The sequence below is a fragment of the Filicampus tigris genome, chromosome 21 (genome assembly GCF_054856515.1).
Source record: "Filicampus tigris isolate MCC_2025a chromosome 21, RoL_Ftig_1.0, whole genome shotgun sequence".
Lineage (NCBI taxonomy): Eukaryota > Metazoa > Chordata > Actinopteri > Syngnathiformes > Syngnathidae > Filicampus > Filicampus tigris.
In genome coordinates, this window is record NC_141237.1 from 3,182,271 (window position 1) to 3,205,716 (window position 23,446).

At 44.1% G+C, this 23,446-nt stretch overlaps 1 long non-coding RNA gene across 2 annotated transcripts in view; it reads left to right on the top strand.

Moving 5' to 3' along the window:
- The window catches only part of LOC147127161 (uncharacterized), a 38,931-nt gene that overhangs the window by 1,099 nt on the left and 14,386 nt on the right, over positions 1-23,446 (top strand). For both annotated transcript variants that reach the window (XR_015084346.1, XR_015084347.1), the window contains exons 2-3: positions 5,585-5,695; positions 7,848-7,975. This is a non-coding gene — a long non-coding RNA (uncharacterized LOC147127161). The remainder of the gene's footprint in view (positions 1-5,584; positions 5,696-7,847; positions 7,976-23,446) is intronic.

A 23,446-nucleotide genomic window follows, 5' to 3' on the forward strand; every position in this document is an offset into this window, starting at 1 on the left:
AGCGCAGCTAATGGATGCCAATTGTCGCCCCCTCCCTCGATTTTGTTTTCATTTGTTTACGCTTTATTGTGTTTTCACAAGTTCCTTTGAGGGCTTAGTTGTGTTAATATGCGACAATCTCTGACAGTCAGTGACGCAGTTGTGTGCGATGTTCTCGCTGAACCTTTGGGCCCAGTTCCATTTCATTCCATTTCAAGCTTGTGGACGTTGTCTGTAATTTGAAACGGATTTTATTTGTGTGCTTAGTTTAGCGCATAAAGTGTTTAACACTATTTACTGTCGTGCAATAATTGCAATGAGGCCATCAAAATGTCAAGACACGAAACATTTCTCTTTTCCCGCGGTCCATCTACTGCGGTTCCATTTGGGCAGTAAACTAACGACACCCTCTGCTATGGATTTACACTAGTGCAATAATTACAATAAACCCATCAAAATGACTCAACAACACTAACTGTTTCCTTATTGTGGCCGTCAGTCTAGCGCAGCCCGTTGCGGCATCAGTCGATAACAGCGCCTTGAAAGCATAAAAGTCTTCACCGCAGCTTACTGGCGGCACGTCAACGGGCGCCCGGGCTGCCGTGTGACACCCCGGCCAAAGGTCACGCCTGCGCTTGTCACACGCATTGCCCGAGCTGGGCGGCGCTTACCGCCGCGTCGTCCTGAGGTCTTGGGTTGGACGCTATACTGTAAATCCCCAGCGGGGGCTTCAATGTATGTTCTGTTTCCCCCAAGCGGCCTCGTATTCCTGTCGTACTGCCGATGAGCGATCGTAGCGAGACGCTTAAAATGTCACGCTTCACTTCGCAACGGGTCAACGTTTGATGAGAGAATGTCTGTTGGCTCACTCGTCAAAGCGGCAGCCGTTCGTCACGGCTCCACTTCCGTACGTGCCTTGATAAAATAGCGGGGCGTGGGGGGTGCAGTCAAGGGCCCTATAGGTCCTTCGCTGTATCTCCATCCGGCTCTGGCTGTCTGTTAAAATCACGTTTACAATCGCCCTCCACCCCCCCCGGTCACAAACATGTCGGCTTTCATCTACCCACAGTTGAGTGTCGCCTGCGCAAAATGACACACAAACACACACACACACACACACACACACACACACACACGCGCTGGCAATCATTGACAAAACTTTGAAACGAAATCCAATATGTAAAAGGTCGGACCCAAGGGGAGGATTTGGGACATCACCAATTAGCTTAATTAAATCTCCCGTGCATTTGTGTAGTCGGATAAATAAACAGAACCACACTTTGGTCTTGTAATCACTCTAAAAACAGTTGGGTTAAAAATCACACAATTTTGGGTTAAGAATGGACCGATCCACAACTTGGGTCAATTTGACCTGAAAATTGGTAGTTTTGTACAAAACAACCCCTACAAAATGGGCTGTTTTTTACAAAACAATGCAAGAAAGTGGGTCAAATTGACCCAATTTGTGTATCGGTCCATTTTTTTATTACCCCATATTATGTTATTGTTAACCCAACTATTTTTAGAGTGTGTATGTTTGAAACATTATGAAAGTGAAGAATCAGCCTCATTTGAATGCGTGTGTGCGATATAGGCCGACCGTGAGCTTGACTTTCGAACACGGGTTAAAGAGTTTTGAGATGATGGTTGGATTGGGATAGAAAAGTCTGGAGTTTTGTGAATGCACCTTTGAATTTTGGAATTTGTGTTTTGAGGTTGAAGGGCAGGTTAACGAAAAGAAAATACAACAAAATACGGGCTCAAGCAGGGCCAGCAAAAGATGTTCCATCCTGATTTTTTTTGTCACATTTATTCAAACGATGCACACCACCTTTATCGCTCATTGACCCACTGCATTTCTGCTGACGTAGCACTTGGGGGGTGTGGGTGGGTGGGTGGTTGGCGGCGGCGGCGGCGGTCCGGCGCCTTGTTGTGTGATTAACGAGCGTGCAGATGGACAAGCGGGCTGCATTCCAATCAACCACAAGGACGCCAAGTGATGGAAGCCGGGAAGGAGATGAGCCTCTGACCACACACAAACCATCCGGAGGAAATTTAATTGACTCCTTATAGGAAATCCATGTGCAGCAGCGTGAAATTTAACTCTGCTCCATACGTTAAGTCAATAGTTTGAATGTTAACAGAGAAGAGAGGTGCTTCATTTTTATGCCCCGTGCTAACATTCTCGGGTCCTCATAATGTCCCGGACCATAAACACTGCAAATGGTCTAAAATTGCTGGGGAAAAAAAATCCTTGGGGGTTAACATCATGTATATTCAATTTAAAATTAATAAATTATATTTTAGCAAACTTTATAAGAATGTAATCCCTCACCAAGGGTGTGGAAAATGTAAATTTTTGCTCTATAAATAAAGTTAATTTTCTGCTAGATGATTTTTCATTATTGTCCCAAATGTTTGTAACCAACTCATTTTAGCCAGCTAGCTAGCTAACTAACCAACAACGCTCGCTAACAGATTAATTAGCCAGCCAACTAAATACCAAACTAAACAGCGGTGATAAACCAGCCAGCTAACGAAATACGGGAAACTTGTGCTTTACTCAGCTAATACTTGAATAGTTAATAGCGTTGTGTATTTACGTTTAATAGTTTTAGGCTTTCGAAAATGTAGTGTGAAACAATCAAAAGTTTTCGCCAGCAACTCACACCTTTCCATTTAGCCGCCACGCGGCGCATCCACTTCGCCACGGCCAGGTTATCCTGGCCTTGGAAATGGAGTGTCGGCGTGAGGGATGTATTGCCAAAAGTCAGCGTGGGTTGAGGTGATGTATCTGCTGTCACTTTGTGCATTAGCGCACTGACCTTTTCCCTCTCGCTTCCTATTTTGCCAGCAATGTGGAAGAAAGATGGATAAGTCTACTGCCAAACGCGTCAGTGGCGCCACTCATCCATAAACGCCGGGCTCACGTGAGAAATAATAATGAGCACAGGGAAAAGTCCGAGTTACTCGCTTAGCAAATGATGAATTAGATAGCTACGTAACTAACCTAATGTCAAACTAGCCAACTCCCAAAATGACATATTAGCTAACTTACTGAAAAAAAAACAACAACAACCTCTCACTCAGTAAATGACAAATGATCAAAGCAAACGACAAAGTAGCCAAGTCACAACAGCATATCGTCGCTGTCCTGTGAAAAACACTTTTTGTTCATTTTTCTTATTTTTACCTGAATGGTGTTTCCGCGTTACAGACATCGCATTAACTAGAAAAGAAAAAAAAAAAAAAAAACCCCAAATTGAGCATACGTGTTTTCCACAGGACAGTGACGATATTAAACTAACACAACAAAAACATATTCACTAAACTAACTAATTCAATGCTAAACTTTTTGTATTTTGGTGGTCAAAATAAACAACAAATGATCTGACTGACTGGCAAAATCACCAAACAACAAAGTAATTCACTAAATAACAAACTTGCTATCTAATTAACAACAAAATTATTGCTTCACTTAATTGCTACTTGGCTAACTCACTCACTCATAAATCAACATAATATTAGCAAACTGGCTAAATGGCTGAACAGCAAACAGATTAAATGACACATTAGCTCGCTAACTAAACTGACGAAATTGCTATCGTTTATTGTTTGCTGCAAGTGCTTTTACTTACATCTGCTCTTTTGCCTGCACCGGGCAAGAAAGACTGCAATAAACTCGATCGTCTCAAAAAGCTGAAGCACCAGACCGACGCGTGCAATAATGTTGTGGAAAAACGCCAGCGAATAAGTTGGAATGTAAGGAAATGAGTGATAAGTGAGGAAAAATGGGCTTATCTCTTTTTTGTGTGTGTGTGTTTTTTTTTCTGCGCGTGTGTCTAGCCACGGGCAATAGATCAGGCCCAAATGCGGATTGATTATGCTGTCAGCTGCGACGTTATCCAGCCTTTTGAATGCATTTCATATTTGATTCAGTTTGTTATTCACGCCCCCGATGCTTTGTGGCGCCATTTCTCTCCGCCGTCGTCGTCAATTCATCACACGCGTGTCCTCGCCGCATCCAGCCAATTTACACAATAAGCAATATTACGCACTCGCCCTTGAGTCAAACGCAGCTCGTCAACAAAGTGAAATACATACAGAATTGCAATTACATGCGGCCCCGTTTAAACCCCGAGTGGATTAGTCACATCCGGTTTGGGGATAAAAATACCTCTTTTTTTTGGAACTTTCTGAATAGATCACTGAGCTCGCTAACTTGGCCACAAACCCACTCACTGAGCAAGGAATTTGCCAACCAACCATCAAAGTAAATGACAAATGATTTCACAAACTCACAAAACATAACAACCAAACGACAAACCGATTCATTCACCAACAGATGAATTTGATACCAATTCACAATTAATTTAAAGCAGCACTGGGCAAGAAATCGAGCTTAATGAAAAACTCTTTTGATGAAACATTGACTTTCAAGTACAATAGTTGAATGGGACTTCATGCCCTGAGGGGCTCTGCATCGTTTTTACTGGCACAAAGCAACTTTGAGGAGGATAGAATCCACCCTGGCACACAAAAAAACTACAAATGTCCTGAATTGCTTTACGGCATACTCACTTCCTCCTTTCGCTATAAGGACGGCTCAGGATTTCACGGCACTACGCGCTGGCACGCATGGGATGTGGTTTGATTTTTGTCAAAACACTACCGCTTTTGTCCACATGGCTCCGCCATAATCAACAAAAACTGACATAGTGTTGCTTTAATAACTAATTAACAAAAACTGGGCAATTTTTTTATGCTAGTATCTTAACAGGATCTCTAGTATTGTCTCTTTATGTTAGTAAATTATTCCCTTAGATTCTGCTCTGTGTTCCCCTGACGGCAAATTAGCTTGTAGAAAAAAAAAAAATGGAGACGGGAGCGGCGCTAAGGGTGTTAGCGCTAATCCAGTCAAATGAAAACAAAGTGAAATCGCAAGCAGAGCCAGAAGTTTCGTCAAATAAGCAAAAGAGACACCGGGGACTTTGAAAGTCGCTTCTTTGTAGCTTTACGTAATAGTTTGTGATACCTGCATGCGTTGCACCTGAAAACAAACAACCGTGAGGGGATAAAAAGTTAACTCGCCAGCTTCCATCCCATTTTTTTTTGTTTTTGTTTTTTTGTTTTACGATGCGTGTTTGCGCATGTAGACCGCAGGCGCGGGAATGTAGATGTGAATTCAGAAGCGGCCGAGCCTGCACCAGGAGGCCTTTGCAGAGCTTCCCCGCAAACTTTGACGCTGATTCTTTCAGAGCCCAGACGCCGCATGGTGTAAAATAACACCGGGATTAAAGTCGCGGCGCTCCGCATCCGCCAGGCTGGCAGAAGTCTGTGATCACACGATGATGTTTTGGGGGCGGGGGGGGGGGGGAGCGGGAAAGGAGGGGGCCTTTGAAAAACAGCATTCCTGAAAGGCTGCCAGTAACTTTGTGGATTTGGACAAGAGCATCCTCCGGATGCACGTAGTCAAATCTTTCTGATGAATAATTGATGCCTTTCGCTCCTTTCATGCTCGGCGTAAGTCATTTACTGTTTTTTTATTCCCCCCCCCCCTCTCATACTTTTTTTTTTTTTTTTTTTTTTTTTTTAACTCCCCTAGCTGACGGCAAGATAGAAACACGAATCTCCAAGGACGGAGACAGCCACGGCAATGACGTGATCCTCCTGGGTCCTTCCGATCATCTGCATGAGAATGTAGCCGCAACCAGAGGTGAAGTATGTGGAGTGAATTGTCACGCACGCATCAATCCGAAATGGCAGGAATGAGGAACTTCAATTGATTCTCATAACACAATACCAATATTGCAACAAAATGCCTCCAGGGTAATGTTTATTTAATGACCAGCGCGCAGTTGGAATTTTGACACAATACTCAATCTCATTTGAATAATGCTGTGTATCATTTTGTATCTATCAGAGATTACTGCTGTTTTAATTTGAACTCTTTATTAGTTTTTGTTTTTTTTTTAGGGGAAATGCTTTTAGTATTATTATTATTTATTTTTTCCCAATAGTTGGATTATTTGTCGAGTGCAAGATAAAATGAACCCCGAATGTATGATATTAATTGATAAAGACGCAACCGAAGATGTCATTTGAGTTAGCTTTTGTTTTGTAAAAGCATTTTTGTTTGAACTTTACTTTTTTTTCCCCAGTGGCAGTCATTTCATTCGTTTTCGTTAACTTTAATAACCTTGACGTGCAGTGAAACACATGCTACAAAAACCACCCAGCGACTGTGTGTTAAACATCCACTGGAGCATGCAGATAATCGTGCAGTCAAGCGTGATTTTTTTTTTTTTTTTTTTTTTTTTGATAGACAGCGTTCTCAATATGTATCTCGCACAGACACGTTCATCTGGGAGTTCATTAGATTGCGCAGGCGTACCTAATGAAGTGGAGTTTAGTTTGAAAAATGCAATCTTCTAGAGTGCCATCCATATTTGATGGCATAGTAATAGAAAATATTCTTTTTTTTTTTTTTTTTTTTTTACCCCGTACCAGTCCCCGCCCCCGTGGCACGTGCGTCCGTTTGCATTTTGGATTGCAAGGTCGCGTTGCGACGACAGACAGATGAACCGACCTTGGCACGCACGCACACACGCTGCCGTGTGGATGCCCGTGTCGCTACTTTGTTTGTGCCGGCTTTATAAAAACATTCATAAGACAAGCGTCAATCATTTTGCTTACGCGGACCTTCGTTTCTATTATTCATCGTGTCTTCACCTTACATTTTTCGTTCGTCCGCCCTCACGCGAGCGTAAAAAGGAAGTCGAGCACCTTCAGCGGAAAACGGCAACAAACAGGGTCCGACTTGTTATTCCGCAAGCCGGTCCGGTCCATGGCACCACGCGTACATCGACTCTGCGGTGGTGCGCTTGGTAACCATGGAAACCAGGCCGCGGGTGACTTTGCTCCGACTTGCGTCACGGCTCATTAGCGTCAAGTTGCTCTCTTATTCCATCCCGAGAGCATGACTCACGCCTAGAACGAGAACTTCCCGTTCAACTTGGACGTGCGTGAAAAGGACATGTCAACATTCAGTAATATGTCAACTTCCCCTGCGCGAGTGGCACTTTTTAACGAGCCCCCCCCCCCCCCGCAGCGTTGGCTTTAAAACGCACCTCGTGAAACATGCAGTGCGCTGTGAGCGGGCCGACTTTTGCCAAAATTGTGTGATTAAAATAAAATATGAATCCACCCCCGCTTACTTATCGTCCAGTAAGTGCAGTGAAGACATCCGGTGAAATGCTTCGTGAAACACTGACACATCAAGTGAAAGAAAAAAAAATAAAATAAAAAGTGAAACATCCAACGGGGGGGGTCTCGCGAAACAGTCAGTGAAAAGCCACCCACTTTTCAAGTGAGCGAAAGTATTGGAACAGAACTTCAAGTGAATAACATTCCATATTTGCCGTACAATAGCAATGAAAACTTCAAATGAAACGCTCGGAAGTCGAGTGAGACGTCCAATGAAACGTGCACTGATTGGTCCGGTGAAACGTTGTGTTTTATTTTTCAGCGGCGCGCTCGCCCCGCAACTTGTGTTTGTCCTGCGGCTCGTCTAGCGAGAGCGGGCCGACATTGCCCAAAGCGATGGGATACAAAGAAATATTTATCCGCCGGCCACTTATCAGGCTGACGCGCATGAATATGCAACATCCGCCCCGCCCCCCCCCCCCCCCCCGCGGGCCGACGGGCTTCAAAGCGTTTCTTTTCAGCGGTGCCGTCCCGCTCGACCGCCGCATTCCATTTAGGCCTCGGCCGCTCTTGTGTCCGGCCGACGCGCGGCCAAAAGTCTGAATGGGGCGTTTGTGAGGACGCGGAGTCACGTTGACGCTCGCCTTTGTTTCTGCGCACAGATCGCGAGAGCAAAGATCAAAATGAAAAGCACGCCGAGGGACCTCGGCCAAGGCCCGACTGGGGAAAAGGAGCAAAAAGGGCATCTTGGATCAAATGGAATGTTTGTTTTCCTTGGCCCAACATTTTGGTGAGTCTTGAAACCCTCAACTTCAACCCTACCCTTGTCCTCAAACCATAATCCTTGTTTGGAACTTCAAACCCAGCTCTTGAAACCTCAAGTGCGAAGCCAAAAGTTTGCTTCAAACTCTAACCTCATCTCCAAAACCTTAACCTGGTCTTGAAACCTTGAAGCCGTAACCTTTTTCTCCAAAACCCCGTTTCAAAACACTAACTGTAACTTAAAACCCCAACCTTCTCTCATGAAGTAATTTGAGACCCCAAACCAGGCCTGCAACCCCCATTTGAACCCCTTACTCTATGTTGAAACCCCAACAATGCCTTCAAATCCCGACCTGAAACTATAACCCTAGTTTGAGAGCCTAACTCAAGCTTGAAACCCTAACTTCAAACCTTAAAACTGTCTTAAAACCCTAACCCTTGTTTGGACCCTAAATTGGAAACCTCACCTGAATTTAAAAGCCCAGCGAATGCTTCAAGTCGTTATTTGGAACCCAAACTTTTTGTTTGCAACCCTGAGCCAGGCTGAAATCTTTCAACGTGATCCATTTGAACCTGTTGGTAAGGAGCACAAGCGAGTGTCACGGCGCCCTCCTTTTTTTTTTGGGGGGGGGGTGGCTTGCGTTCTGTCGTGGGCGTTTGTTCCTTTTCTTGTTGTTGTTGTCACCTCAAACAAAGACATCGTGTGTGTCGTCGCTTTACATTCTCCACAGAGGCCGCAAAGCTTTGGAGACGCTGCCAAACAAAATCCTAATTAAGTTGCATGCACTGCGCCGGTGTGTGTGTGTGTCTCCAAAATGTTCCAGCGCGAGGTGCTGTGATTTGTCTTTGACGATGCGCCGTCAACAACAAGACAAAAAAAAAAAGAGAAAAGAACGGAAAAAAAAACGGGTGACATCTTGGTTGTTGTTTGTTTGGGGCCATTCGATTAGGTACGCCAGCGGCACTGCCAAGCGATGTCAATACAATGCCAAAAAGCAGGACGCACCCCACTTTGAAACCCTAACCCTGGTTTCCACTCTGAGCTAGCCTTGAAACTTTACCACTCTTTTGAAACCCTAATTTTAAAACCATAACTCAAGGCTTGAAACCCGTATTTGAACCTTAACTCTTGCGGGTAAGCTCAATTTGAAATTGAGCTCCAAACGCTCATTTGAAACCCTTGCGCTGGTTTTAAACTCTCGTTTGAAACACTCACTCCAGTTTAAAACCCAGACTTTTGTTTTGCAACCCTAATTTGAAACCCTAACACTGTCTTTAAAGCTTAATTTGAAAATCTCAAACCTTTGTTTGAAACTCATACTTGAAACTCTTACAATGCCTTTAAAATCCTACCACTGTCTTAAAACTGTCATTCAAAACCCTAATCTTGGCCCCAAAGCCTTATTGGAAACCCTACGACTGTCTTGAAACCCTAGGCTTGGCTTCAAACCTTACCTTAGCCCATATCTGAATCCCTAGCCTTGGTTTGCAACCCTATTTGAAAACCCTATCCCTCATCTAAAACCGTGTCTCGAAACCATAATAGACTGAAACTGAACCTCCTCCGGGCCGCCCACTGATGGAGAGACGCTTCTTTTACGGCTTTTTGGCCTTGCGCTGGACAGGGGGGGGGGGGGTTTACGTTTACCTTCTTCCGTCCGACAGTGTTTGCGCAGGGCGGCGTCAAGGAGATTTATGTCCACAGCGCGCCGGCGTGGCCTCGCCGTTTATCGGCAGGTGCTCCACAATGACGCGCAAGCCGCACTCCATCGATCTTGGGCTGGTAATGAGCAAGCGGACAGTAATTTAAGGCCATAACTCTGACAGGTGTATTGATCGAGGTGGACCCGGGTGGGGGTGGGAGGGGCGGCTGGCCCGGGGGCCACAAATCACGGCGCAAGTGTTAAAGCAACGCACTCCGCTGGGATAAATCAGAGTGGCGCTCGTTTGTCTTTGTCCTCCGTCTTGCCGCTCAGCACTTTTCCGCGCCGCCTTTTGACGGCATTCGTCAAAGGCAGTTCGTTCCCGTCGCACTTTTTTGCAGCTATTGCTTGGCACTGCCCACCAAAGATTTCCCAAATTTGGCTTTGGGGTGAGAATTCACAATGAAGCTCGAAATTCACTCTTACGGGTGAACTCCCTTTGGCTTTCTGTGAAGTTTTGAATGCACGCGCTCCACAATTTGAAGGAGCTGGACGGCAAAAATTACGACAGGGGTTTGACCCATGCAAATTTCCAAAGACATTCACTCGTGCGCTGAGTGACTCCGACTCACCGCATGGCTCGAGCGGGGCTTTTTTTACACGCCGTTTGCTATTCACTCCCTGAAGTGCGTCACCGATTCCCATGCTTGCCCCACACTTGCAAAAAAAGTTCCAGTGCCATAATTACATTTTCAAATCCGTATACACATTATACACGTTGATGTCATCATCATAATCCCTTGTCTGAATTCACAATGTAGCAAGAGGCTGCGACTGACGTCTATGAGTGTAAATATGAAATGATGCCTGCTCTCAAACTAATCGGACTGGAGTCTGTCCATGGCCGCCGGCCGAAGGCCGCAATCAGCTCCCGTTACGACGCGTAATTAATGTGCCGTATTGTTTGCCGTGCTGTAAACGTGTCATTTAGTGCGCCGTGCCGCTTTTGCGCCACATTACCGTCGGCTAGCATAAAATCTCCTCTTTCTTTCATTTCCTCCTGCAGGAGTTTTGCCTCTTTACCTGCAGCAAAACTCATTTCGCCGGAAAATTGGCTTTAGCGTTCGCAACCCACCACCACCCGACTCCCCAATCCCCTCGGTTCCCCCTCAGCTCCTCCATTCTCGCCGCTCCCCGCCGTAAGTCAGCTGCTATTGTTGAGCCTTGAGCGCTAATCCAATTAGCTATAGGAAGCTAATGGAGTTATCTCTCACGTTGGCACGTCACCTGCGCGGGGGGCAATCAGTCGAGAGGCCGGCTGCCACTTATATTGTGGCTTGGAGGGATTTACGGTAGACGGCATGCAAATTGTTCACAGCGGAAAATAAACACTGAAGAGGTCGTGGCGTTTCGCGGCATACAGGCGAGTCCAAATTTAGAGTTGCGAGCCTTCAGCGAAGTGCCGCTTTGTGCCGCAACATGCCCGGCAGCACAGAGCGCTACTACAAGAGATGCGCCATAATTAAGAGCAAGACGAAGAGGCGGAGATCATCTCGGATTTCTTGACAGTGACAGCGGGAGACCAGACGCCAAGAAACACTTTTAAAAAGTGTCTTTTAATAAATTGAAATGTGTTACCCGTGCGTTGGAGGGCTAAAACGACTTTTTTTTTTTTTTTAAAAAAAGGGTTTTTATATTGTCAGGCTATGTGACGTATTTCCACATATTCCATGCTAGCATAATGCTCACATAGAATGTGAAACAACACAGGCAGGCTAACAGACATTAGCATTGATGTTATGGTCATTTTAAACATTTAAACAACGGCTACTTAAGACCTTTGCTTCTCTCTTGTTCTTCTCTCTTAATTGCGCTGGATCCCTTCCAGTAAAACTCGGTGCCGCCCAACATGATGTGGCACGGCATGGTACTACACTGAAGGCAACAACTCTAAATTTGGACTTACCTGCCGACTGTGAAAACCTTGGCAAGCTATCATTTGAAACTATTCAATTCTCCGTATTTACAGACACACTCTGTGACTAAATATCAAAGTTATCTGACCCTCACCCGGTGTCCAGAGGGAGACCATTGCCTTCTTGGCCCGTTTCCCCGTCTATTAGCTGCTGTAAACATTTCTCCCCGCTACAAAAGCGTCCACGCGGCAGCTGTATTTCTGGCAGCGTTGGCAGATGGTGGGCGGCAGGATGGGACAGGACCGGCGGAGATGGGAAGAAACAAGCAGTTTGGGTCATTCAAGGGTCAGCGCTCTATTACGAGATGGCCATTACGCTGTGAAAGTTTTTCTATTGAGACATGGGCCACTTGAATTGAAACTCGCAGTTACTATGTTGCCGTAATTACATCAGAGACATTAGAGCTGCGCTGACAAACAGCGAAGACACATTTCGAATGATCCGGGATGCATTCCAGACCCGCCTGCCACCAGTGGAAATCCGCAATGTAGTTTTCAAGCGATAACTCCGACCATCGGGCCTTTGCTCACTTTAATCGGAAGGGCAGGAAAAAAAAAAAAATGCTCAATTTGTGCTAATTATCGTCACGTATGGAAATTATTGAGCCCGCTCCTAGTTTGTGCCTCGATCTGTGTTTTCCCGAAAATAGTTTTCTGAGCTACATTTCACACATTTCCGTCCGTTTCCCAGTCAACCCTGAAATATGTCACCATTCTACAAATGTTGTCTGAAATTCTCCCTATAACAGGCGTCACAATAAGTTTGCAGCCAAAAGCAGCAAGTGTACATCCCAAGGGCAGCAGACCAACTATTATTTTTTTTTTTGTGGGGGGTGGGCGGGGGGGGGGGCTTGGTGTAGACTGCTCTCAAACTGCACACTTTCAGGTCGATGGCTGTCAGAAACAAATCCCAGTGGAGCAAGAACACAGTGAGACCTAGCCACAAGTGACAAAGCCCTTTGACATTTTTGCCACCTGCGTGCTGTCCGCCGCCGCTCCCGGTCGAGTTTACCGCTTTTGCTTTGGATTGAAACAATATGACAAGCTGCTCTATTTTACGTCACACGCATGCTCAATTTCAACGGCGATACGAGCGCGGTTTATCACTCTGCTGCTTTCATCCCCACTCACAGGCGTTCTGATTTTCAACGACAATGCCCTAAAGGGCGAGAATCGGCCAATTGCCGAGCCGGCCGGCAAAAGTGCAAAATAAGTTGTACTCTTTGTTTGATTGGCGCCCGCGGCTGCACCCAGAGCTTGTCTCGATGACGCCGTCGGCCCGGCTCCTGCCTGTGTGCCCACACGCTCTCGGCGAAAGACGCTTGCGGATAAATGCGGGCTTGGAGAGCGGTTGCCGGTTCTAACCTGCATCTAACGTCAGCGGGATTTTGCCAGGTTGGAGTTGAAAGACAGGCACTCATTTTTATGTGCCATGGGGTTATTGTGAGAGGGCTGGCCTTCGCATGATTGAAACGGCGGTGGAAAATTATTCCAAAAATCGCCCGTAAACGGTTCAACCAGTTGACACAGAAATTGGTGGATATTTGCATCATAACAAGATGTGCGAAAAAGTCTGGAGGACCCATGTCAGAAATTTAACAGGAAGTCATCCCGTGGAAAGTCGGGAAATAAATCGGCGCAAACATCAGTTCTCCAGTTGACCCGAAATGAGGCGGACGTGTCTGTCATAAATGAGTCTCAACCTGAAATTGAACAGGAAGACAGCTGTAGCAAGGAGCCAAACAGAACAGGAGGGTTAACAGATGGTTGAATGCTGCTGCTGCTGCGTTAAGTGCTTGTCACGTATACTCATGGCACGCTAATTGTTTTGTCTTACTTGTGCCCTAAACCAATTCCATTATTCCGCTCCACAATCCCCCCCCCCCCCCCCCCCCGCCCCTTCAATTCCACCTTGCTTTTGATGCAAGGCACATGACGGGCTGTTTACTCGGCCCCGCCGCCATTCCCGAGAGTGCTGATCAATGCCTCGCAGGCGGAACAGTGGAAAATGTTTATGAGGCTTTGTATGCAGCTGAGCGAGGTTATGGATCCCCGGAGCTCCCTTAACTGTCGCTGGAGTATATTGTTCTCGGATTTTCATTAACACGTGCCCTTTGTGAGCTGGAGGCAGTCTATTTTCCTCAAATCACATAACTAGTTTGCTTGCAAGCGATGACTTCTTTTTTTTTTTTTTTTTTTTTTTTTTTTTACTATTTCAGCTGTTATTTCCACTTTCAATATACCTACAGTATGTGCAAATTGGCTGTCTTTTTCTCTGGCAAATGAAAGTTAAATGATGACTTTTTAATGCGCGGCGGTGCAACGGTAGCAATTTAAATGCAAATGGGGCGCAAATGGAGCCCTGAGGTACGCCCACTTTCACGCTCATATGAAACACGTCTATCATTTTCTTGCAGGTGAATGAAATGCACAACATATAGATGTAAAGTTATAAATATTATACAGTATATTGTTATTGTCAGGCAGAAACCTCTTAGCGCCCAAATTTGGTTAGTATTTTTGGTCATATTTTTATTCAAATCAATACTACTTGTCAGTCTTCACATGGGTCAGTCAGTACAATCTAAAATCTTTTTGAAAAAGCGCTGTTAATGGCTTTACAAATGTGCTTTTTTGGGGGGGGGGGGGGGTCTTTTATGAAAAGTGATAGTTTTGATTTGGAGAATCTATCTTCCTGTCTGTCTGGGGTAGGTTTTTGATGCCTGGCAAGACTAATTTATATTTCACAATCTTGACAACTCGTGTTAATGTTGTTAATTTCCCAATAGTAACACTAATAAAGGATTATCTTATCTCGCCAGCTTGCAAAGCATAACAACGCCATAATTGATATGCAACGTTTTGCGCAGTTACAACATTACCCACAGTGATTATTTTGGAGCGGTGGAAAAGGATAATTAATGACTGTTGAAGCCGAGCACAATGCCTGAGCGTAAACAGAAGAAAAAGAAGAAAGCCGTTCGGGGGGGCTAAGTGAAAGCAAAAGTAACATTCCAGCCGTCACAAACTGTGACGACTTAACGCTCGTAGTGAACTCGCCGCCTCCGCAGCGTGATGGTGAATGTCGATGAGGATGTCCACAGTCATTCGCCGCCAGTTCCCTACACACTGCTGGGGGGGGGGGGGGATAACGTCAGATTAATGAAGCTCAGACGACAAAGTGATAAGGGAATTATAAAGTTTTGCCATTGATACCAATATCACCACAATAAGACGAGTGTGCGGAGAATATTCATTCCGATATCTGTGTAACTAAAGAAGTGACATCTTGGAAATGTCAGTCTACTCATTTGCTTTCACAGTTGTCAGTCCGTCAGTATTTTGACTTGTGTAATGATGCTGTACTGTAGTAAGTGGAAATGACCTGCATTATATTTTATAAATTATTCACCCGGGCAAATATAGGGCCAAAGACAAAATGTCAACCTAATAAGACCCGCCAGAGAAGCATCCCAAAACGTGACTTCCAATTAATTTTCAACGGTTTAGAGCATTTCCGCTGTCGCGATTAAAAGTCCCTAGGCCGCAGCGTATATTAGCACGCAGCGTCGTACACCAATAATTATCTTGTTGGAACGTGACTTCATTTGGGCCAACACAAATGAGCGTGTCCTTCTTTAGGCGACGCCAGTTAAGGGGGAAAAAGAGCCACCATTTTGGAGTCAAATACCATTTGAATTAATGAAAGTGAAGGAAAACAAATTGTAAACCGGGAGGATGACGACACAATGTGAAAAAAGAAAAAAAGTGAATTGAATGAGGCCAAGTCAACCGCGGTTGCGATGTCGATAGACTGAGATTTTGGGGACTTGACGATAATGACGACATATTTGGAGAAGCAAAATACAAACCGTGCATGGCCTTCTTTAAGAGAATTGCTTGTTGTGTCCCAGTCCTAAAAAGCACACGCTTCTGACATTCCAAAAAAAGATTTATATAATCTGTTATCTCACTGCTGGATATTTGTAACTGTTATTCAAGTTACGATTTTATTCTCTTCACATTCTGACGGTGACTTCATTGCGTCTAACAAAAAAAGAGCCAAACAAATTGTAAACAAAGCAAACTGGGCACAAATGCCTTTTAGCGGGCAGTTTTGAACATTGCTTTCAAAATTCCTGCAAGTTTACAGGATTGACTTGGTGTCTCTTTTCTGATAAAGTATGTTACATTCCCACAATGCAGCGGCGCCAAAAGGCATTTTTTTCCCCCACGACGTCTCCTTAAAAATGCTGGAAATGTGGCTTGAAAAGAGGAGAATGGAACGCGGCTGCACAGCTTTATCGGCCATCTGGGTCCAAATGTCAGCCATGTTTTTTTTTTCTTCTTCTCTCCCCCCCCCCCTCTTCTTTTTAAAAAAGAGTGTTATCAGATGGCTTCCTATCGCGGTGACAGCAAAGTATGGAACAGGCGACTCAGAGGTAATTGCCAGCGTTTGGGGAGGAAAAAAAAGATGTCAGCGCCGCACTGTGTTGTGAAATCACCCGCGAAATCTCGCTGTTTATTAGAGAAACAGTTCGCCGGAATGGACTGGCGCCTCCCTTGACAAGGTGTGTGCGGATTTTATGGAGGGAGCATTGAGATGCACTGTAATGCGGCAGATGGGATGAAACGTATAAGCCATTAATCATGTAGAAATGCACTATGGCAAGAGCAAAAAGCAGGTACAAAAATGCCAAAAGGCCACAGAGTTGGAGGTGGTTATATTATTCGAGGGATGCAGTTTCCCCTCCAGCCACTCGAGGCACTGATTGGGAAACCCGTTCGGTACATGATTGCGGTCAACATTCATGCAATTTTGTACTTTGTACCCCATGACATTATCCGTTTATTATTGTAGTAGCGTTACTTTTATTCTTTAATACCAAATTATTTTTTTTCCATTCTGATTTTTATTTTTGATGACATTCCAACTTTGTTTTTATACATTGTTGTTTGTCATAAATTAGGATATTACCCTTTTTCTTTTAAAATGATCATTTGTCCTTGGAACAGTCCGTCAATTTTGCTGTTATTCCCCCAACATTGGAAGTTCAATTTTCGCAACGTTATGTTATTCTCATAACATGGCCACTTGAACGCATCGTGACTTTTTTCTTGTGGTCTTCCAATTTTCGTTGCAACATGGCAATTTCTCTCTTATATCTTATTATCTTCGTCCCATTAGCACTTTATATTCAGAACATTCTCCATTTTATATCTTGACTTTACTCGAATTGCAAACGTTTTTATTTATTTTCAGCCTGACATGAATACTTCGTTCTTGTAGCATTGCAACCTTTTTTTTCTCCTAGCATTACGATTTTTTTTCATGTAATATTACGACTTCCATGACATTAGAACTTTATACTCGTAACATTACAGCTTTTGAATACTCTACCTGAAATCTTCTTTTTAAACAGTGTGGTTGCTCCTTTTTTTCCCTTTGAGAACTACAAGGCCCCTTTGAATTTCGCCGTCTTCCTCCTCTACTCTTTTTTTTTTTTTTTTTTTTTTTTTTTTTTTTTTTTCTTCTTTTAGCGCATATTAATGTTAAAAAAAACCTAGCATCTGTAATCAAGCCTGTCAGGAAGCGTGCAGCGGCACACGGTGCTCTACACTTCCGACATGCCCTCATTCTTTCATCTGCACTGCGAGTTCCCGTTTAAGGCAACATTATTTGCTTGAACCAGCAGCAGTTGGGCACAAATAATATTGGCAAAATAGCCACGGTGTGGAATTTGGATGTAAGCTGCAGTCCCGCAGACACTTCAGTGCAAATATTCATCTTTGCCTGACTCCAATCCCATCGATGCTCTTTGAAAAGTTGTCATTAAAAATCCTTGCATGTGCCTCATTGGATTTCTCTGTGAGGGGCCTCAGCGGGGAGTTAAAATTGCTTGAAAGCCAAGCACACGCACACTCCTAAAAAAGATGAAAACGACATGGCGGGAAGCCGCGACGTCGTCACGTCACGTGTGGAAGCAGGTGAGGCGGTTGCCGTGGCGCCCGACACCAATTTCTTTAAGATTAACAAATAAAAATATGGAGACAATGTACATGCTTTTCAAAGCACGATCATTCGAAATTGTGAGATTTCTTCATTATAGATGCAGACCTTAGTGACTGTCGCGCGTCTTTTCTATTAGATGAGGTGTAAATATTTCCCCTAAGGCAACGACACTGAAACCGACTCGTTTTATGTCCCAACGAATACCTCATACAGCATTTGTCGAAATGAATGGCCGAGTTTGCGTGCAATTTTTTTTTTTTTTTTTGATGTCGTGTACCCGCCTGCGTGGAACAATCTTGTTTACGTTCGCCACCAGGTCGTGTACATTTAGCACGGCTCTCGGGCGGCCTTGGAGCAAAAGCTTGCATCACCAGTGAGAAATCGCTTTCGGTCAGCGGCTCATTTTTTTCTTGTGAATAACAGCAGCTCGTCAAAAGCCTCCGACTTTATTCTCAGAATCGATAACACAACCCTGAAGGACCCGAATGAGCGTAAAAGTCCGCCTGCGTGCCGCTTGATTCATTAAGTCTAGCAAGCAGAGTGCAAAAGGTGACTGCCTAACAATGCCACATTGAGCCGACTTGTCCAAATAATGGAGGTAGCAAAAGTAGACGCGCTCTGTACCTTAATGGGGAGTTTGCAGTGTTAAAACCGCTAGCAAGATTACAAAATGGCAGCGCTTGCAATCCTAAAATAGTATTAGCACGGTAAACAAGCAGATGTTAGCCGTGGCTGCTACTTTGGTGCTTCACATAATTTAAAAATACAACATTTAAAGGCATTGGCAAACAGAAGAATTCAAGACATTTGTAAGTGAATAAATTAATAGATTTCAAATGTAAGAAGTAACCACTTGAAATGCGCTGCACTATGGGATTTATTGATTTTTTTTTTTTTTTTTTTTTTTTTTTTTCTTCTAATTTGTATTTTTATATCTTGTGATGTGTTAGTATGTTCAATGAAATCAATCAAAATACAAACAGTTGTCAGAATGATAAATACTCAAGAAAACAACATACTGGTAAATAAATAAATTGAAAAATCGACTCACTCCAATAACAACATATTTGTCCACCGCTTTGTACGTTTGCGGGAACGCGTGGCGTGGAATGCGCGCCGCTGTTCTCATGTCCTGATTAACGCTACTGCTGATTTCATATTTTGTTTGTGTTCTCTTCAATTATTCAGCGCGACGTGGAGACGTAATGAGTTCTCCCGTCCGTTATTAATGGGCCACGCCACCGCTTGTTTACCCGACGCGTGTGAAGATGAAGTTATTCACCTTTTCACTCACACAGGCTTCTTGAGGAAAAAAAAAAAAGTTCAGTGGCCTCTTTCTTACTTGTGCTAAAAAACTGTTTATAACTCTTAATGCCTCGCCGCCTAATTTCAGTACTTCGTGAAACTTTTCTTTGAATTGGGCTATTATTTTTTTTCTTTATCAGTGGCTAACAAAGTGTCCTTGCAGCCTCAGCATTAGTGTGTGCGTTGCTTCAATACAAAAACATTTCCTTTGAGGTGACTGAACGGAGACGCATGTGCCCAATGGATTGCTTTCAATTAAAAATGGCCATGTCCTTTAGTTACACTAACTGTTAGCATAGCATCCCATTCAGTTGTTATTTTTCCGTTAATTTGACGGCAGCAGTGAACCTCACAACACCCGACCACCATCAGTTCATGTCGGTTACTTCGCAGCGAAAAAGTAAAGCTACACTTGTTTTGTATGCACATTATTTTGGATTTTGCAGAGGTATTTTGCCAAATTGCTTTTCTCTAACAAAGGAAAAAGTGAGTGCTGAGAAGAAGTCGTGTCCTTTTGAATTAAAGCTTGAAATCACGAGAAAAAAACCGTCGACTTGGCATCTGCTGAAAGTCAGCATGTGTCCTTGAGGAGGTTGGAAGAGATTCATGGCATTTCATTCATTCCGTTTTCCATGCTACTCATTTGCATCATGAATAGTTAGAGCACCCTACTCCTTCTTTGAAAAGACTGATTGCGGGTGAAACTCCAGTGTAAAGCCATCCGGCAATATGACAAGATAAAAGAAACGTTGCCTTGGTGACGTCGGACCCCAACACACAATGGAATAAATTGCAGCAATCAAGACGCAGCCGGTCGACAACAGACAACAGGCAGCAAAACCATCACTGTTACTATTATTACTGCAGTCATGTTGAGCTTGTGCGAGCAAAGGCCCATGTGTCAAATTTGGCACAATCAGCCCCCAGGTGTCTGGAAATGAGCATCCTGCTGTTGGAAGGCGTCAGGACACTTGTGGGAAGCGCTGATGAAACACAGTGACCAGTGCGAGATCTCATATCCACTGTTTACTGCCGGGGCCTGAGCTGTGCACTATCAAAGGCCTCTTGGGATCAAATAAATCGCCATTTTGAGGGCTTTGCCAATCCAAAACAAATATATTTTTTTCGGTGTGTTCTTCCTGAAGGAATTGATGGTATGTGCACTGGGCATAACCTCCAAATATTGGCAAATTCAGTCTCCGAAGCCAGTAAAAGAAACTTCCATTTTGGTTTGTAGTGGCCATTTGAGCTTTTTTTTTTGCAAATTCCAAGTGTTCTTAAATGACAAAACCACAGAAGCCAGTTTTATTTACCAACGTGAAGTTTGGTAGAAATGTCCAACATGAGTTGACCACAACAACGTATGAAGAATTCATACCCAAAAAGGCCTTGGAAATCTGCCATCGTTAGGGAATTTTTTGTCCATTTCCTGGGGTGCTTCAAAGATGAAGTTGACTGATTGCTACCACATTAGAGTCACATTTAATGGATAGCTGGACGATGTTAAATTGAACCCTAGACCAGTTTCACATAACTTCTTGAATGTTGGTAGGCGTGTCCACAAAAAGGTCTTAAAAACCTATGCTGTAAAATCAAAAAGAAGGCCACTATTTTGTTTGACACGGCCATTTTTTGGCACTTCAAACATGAGAACATCGAGGACAAATTTCTCCAGATTTTGTCCAATGGCTACCAAATTTGAACTATGTAGCTTACGCTAGACAGGCGGATGATGGAAAACATTTGACTTTTTCTCATGGCGTGTGTCCTTGCGGGCAAAGTTTCATGACTTGCCATTACCAGAAATTGAATAACACAACTCCAGGTCAGGTCGTGAAGAAAAACGCTTGCAGCTTGAATTTGTTTTGTTGTTGTTCAACAGCCAGAGCCCCTGCCCCAAAAAGTCTTTACGACATCATCAATGTTTCATTTACGAGCGCTCTCAATCCGCAACGTATACGAGACAAGGTTTTGATTGAGCGGTGTTATTCTTTTTGAAAAGTCGCCCGTGGCCGTGTGATTTCCTTTTAAATATTTCAAGCATAAAACAACAAACATTCCGCCGCAGCCACTTCCATTATAGAAGCTTCCCTGGGCAAGAAACCCAATTAAGACGCAAGCTTCACATCAATTTTCTCTCCGAGTGCTTCCTCAAGACGCCGCCGCGGGGCAACTCATCTGGGCGTCACATCAATATATGTGTTTTTGCTGATTTAATATGCATGGGAGGAAAAAGCACTGATTTTCATTCCCGTTTACCACAAGTTACGTTTTTGATGGATCAGATATCGCGGCGCTGCTGCGGCTTCACAGCTCAGCTTCTTCACTTAGTGGATTTGTTGTCGGAAAAGGCAACGTCACCAATGTGTGACTGTCAGAATTTTTTGTTGGACCGCCGTCTCCATTGTTTGATGAGCTTCTTACCGCAGCAAACTCATCCAAGCATAACTTTACGGACTTGGCTTTTTGAAAAATGGCTGTCCCCTAACTTCCTCCGCCACGTTAGGAGCATACAAATGTCCTTCTTGTTAAAGCAAACATTTAAGATTCAGATGTGGTCCAACCTCTGCTTGATCAATTAATTGATTAAGAGCTCAGTCCAAATACTTGGTCTGTTTGCTAAATGTCATCATGGTGCACTTTCTAGACCAGGTTTCTTGGATTTGTTCGATTTCCAGCGATAAGCCTCATCCACAGTGGGACCAGCAATCGTTTAGGTTATCATGGATTGGACTGGTTGATGAATCGGACTGGAATCCATTTCCAGTGAGTGGCACTGTGTACAGGAAGAGGTTGACTGGAATGGTTAGCAAAGTCTTTTGAAGGGAGTTTGACTCTTTCCTCGCTTTAAGAGTAGAGTTTCTTTCTGACAAATATGCAACTTTAAAACTATGAGCACACGATCATAGAGTCAAATGCGTGGTAGAGTCATGCTGACTTGTTGCTGTGACTACAGGTATATGCGTGTTTGCAATTACAGTACCTGTGATGCGGGAAATTAACTTTTTAGAATAAAAGCGTTTGCCAGCCACTCATACAAAGAGCTCTGGAAAAATAGAAATAGACCACTGCAAAACGATCGGTTTGTCTGAACTTGCTGATGGTAGATGTGTGAGTAAAATGAACATTTTTATTTTATTCCATAAACCAGTGGAAGAACTCCCAAATTCCATTTACAAATATTCTCATTCAAAGCGTTTATTTGCAGAAAGTTAAATATGGTAAAATTACAGAAAAAAGGTTGGAACGGTATATTCATTTTTTTTTTTTCAAGAATATGTTCTATGCAAGCCCACTAGTTGAAACAGGACATTCTGATAAATATTGCATTTGTGGAATAAGAGTTAATCCACCTATTTTTAGCCATCTCTGGGGGCGGCCATTTTCACTTCTGTCAACTGAAAATGACAGCACAACTGCTCACAACGACCAATCACGGCTGACCTGTTTCTGAATCTGAGCCGTGATTGGTCGTTGTGAGCAGTTGTGATGTCATTTTCAGCCGACAGAAGACAAACTGGCTGCCCCCAGAGATGGCTAAAAACGAGTGCGTTTTGCCGCTTAACTTATATTCCACAAATGCAAAATTAATCAGAATGCCGTGTTTCAGCGAGTGGGCCTGCTGGGAACATATTCCTGAAAAAAATTGAATGTGTAACAAGTTGAATGTGTAATGTAATTAGAGACGGGTTGCTTGAGTGTGTGTATGGGATGTCACAGACTGAGGCAGGGGAAAGAGGTAAGATAGTTAAATGCTACATTTAATCACAGCAGCAACAACAAAAATCACAGTTAAATAATTGCAACATCCATCTCAATTTTTGTAAAATGCCGCTCTAAAATCAGGTATTATAGGTGGCAGCAATCACAAAAATTGCCAGCGAAATCCACGGCACGGGACTGACTTAGTTTTCAGGGCGTTTTACATCCAGTAGCACCAGGCTGCCTCTCCTCGCCCTAAGGTTGTTCGTTTACAAGGTTTTGCTGAGCACACAAGCTGCACTTCCCCCGGCTTAGTTTATCCTCACTCTGGAGGCGACGGCCATCAGACGTCTGGCACAAGGGCGTTCTTACCACTGCCTGCCTGAGCCCCGTCGATCGCGTTGCTCGGCGAGCTGGCCGGCTTTGAACTCTCGACCTTCATGGTTGAAAACAGACCCTGGGGCTCCGACTGTCCCTAATGTGGAACTCGTTTTTCGCCGAACGCCTGGAGAAGTGATTATTCCTCCAAAATGACATCGCACGTGATCAAGTGGCTGTTAAGCGAGCACCACCACAGGGCAGAGAGCGCTCTCACGTCCCTTTTCCTTCTACTTAGAAGCAATGAATGTGAGACGCGGCCCCATTGCGTCCTCCGTGTCCCCGCCACCTCATCCACCCATCCATCCATCCATCTCTTCCCGCAGGACAAGGCATGTAATGGAATTAAAATCGCAAGGAAATCAGACGCTTCGTTAATTGAAGTGTGAGACTCCCCAAGGCGTAGACATGACTTTTAGGGCGAAGGGATGCAATGTAGCAACAGTCATTGATGCACTTATTGAATGGGAAAAGAAGCCAAAC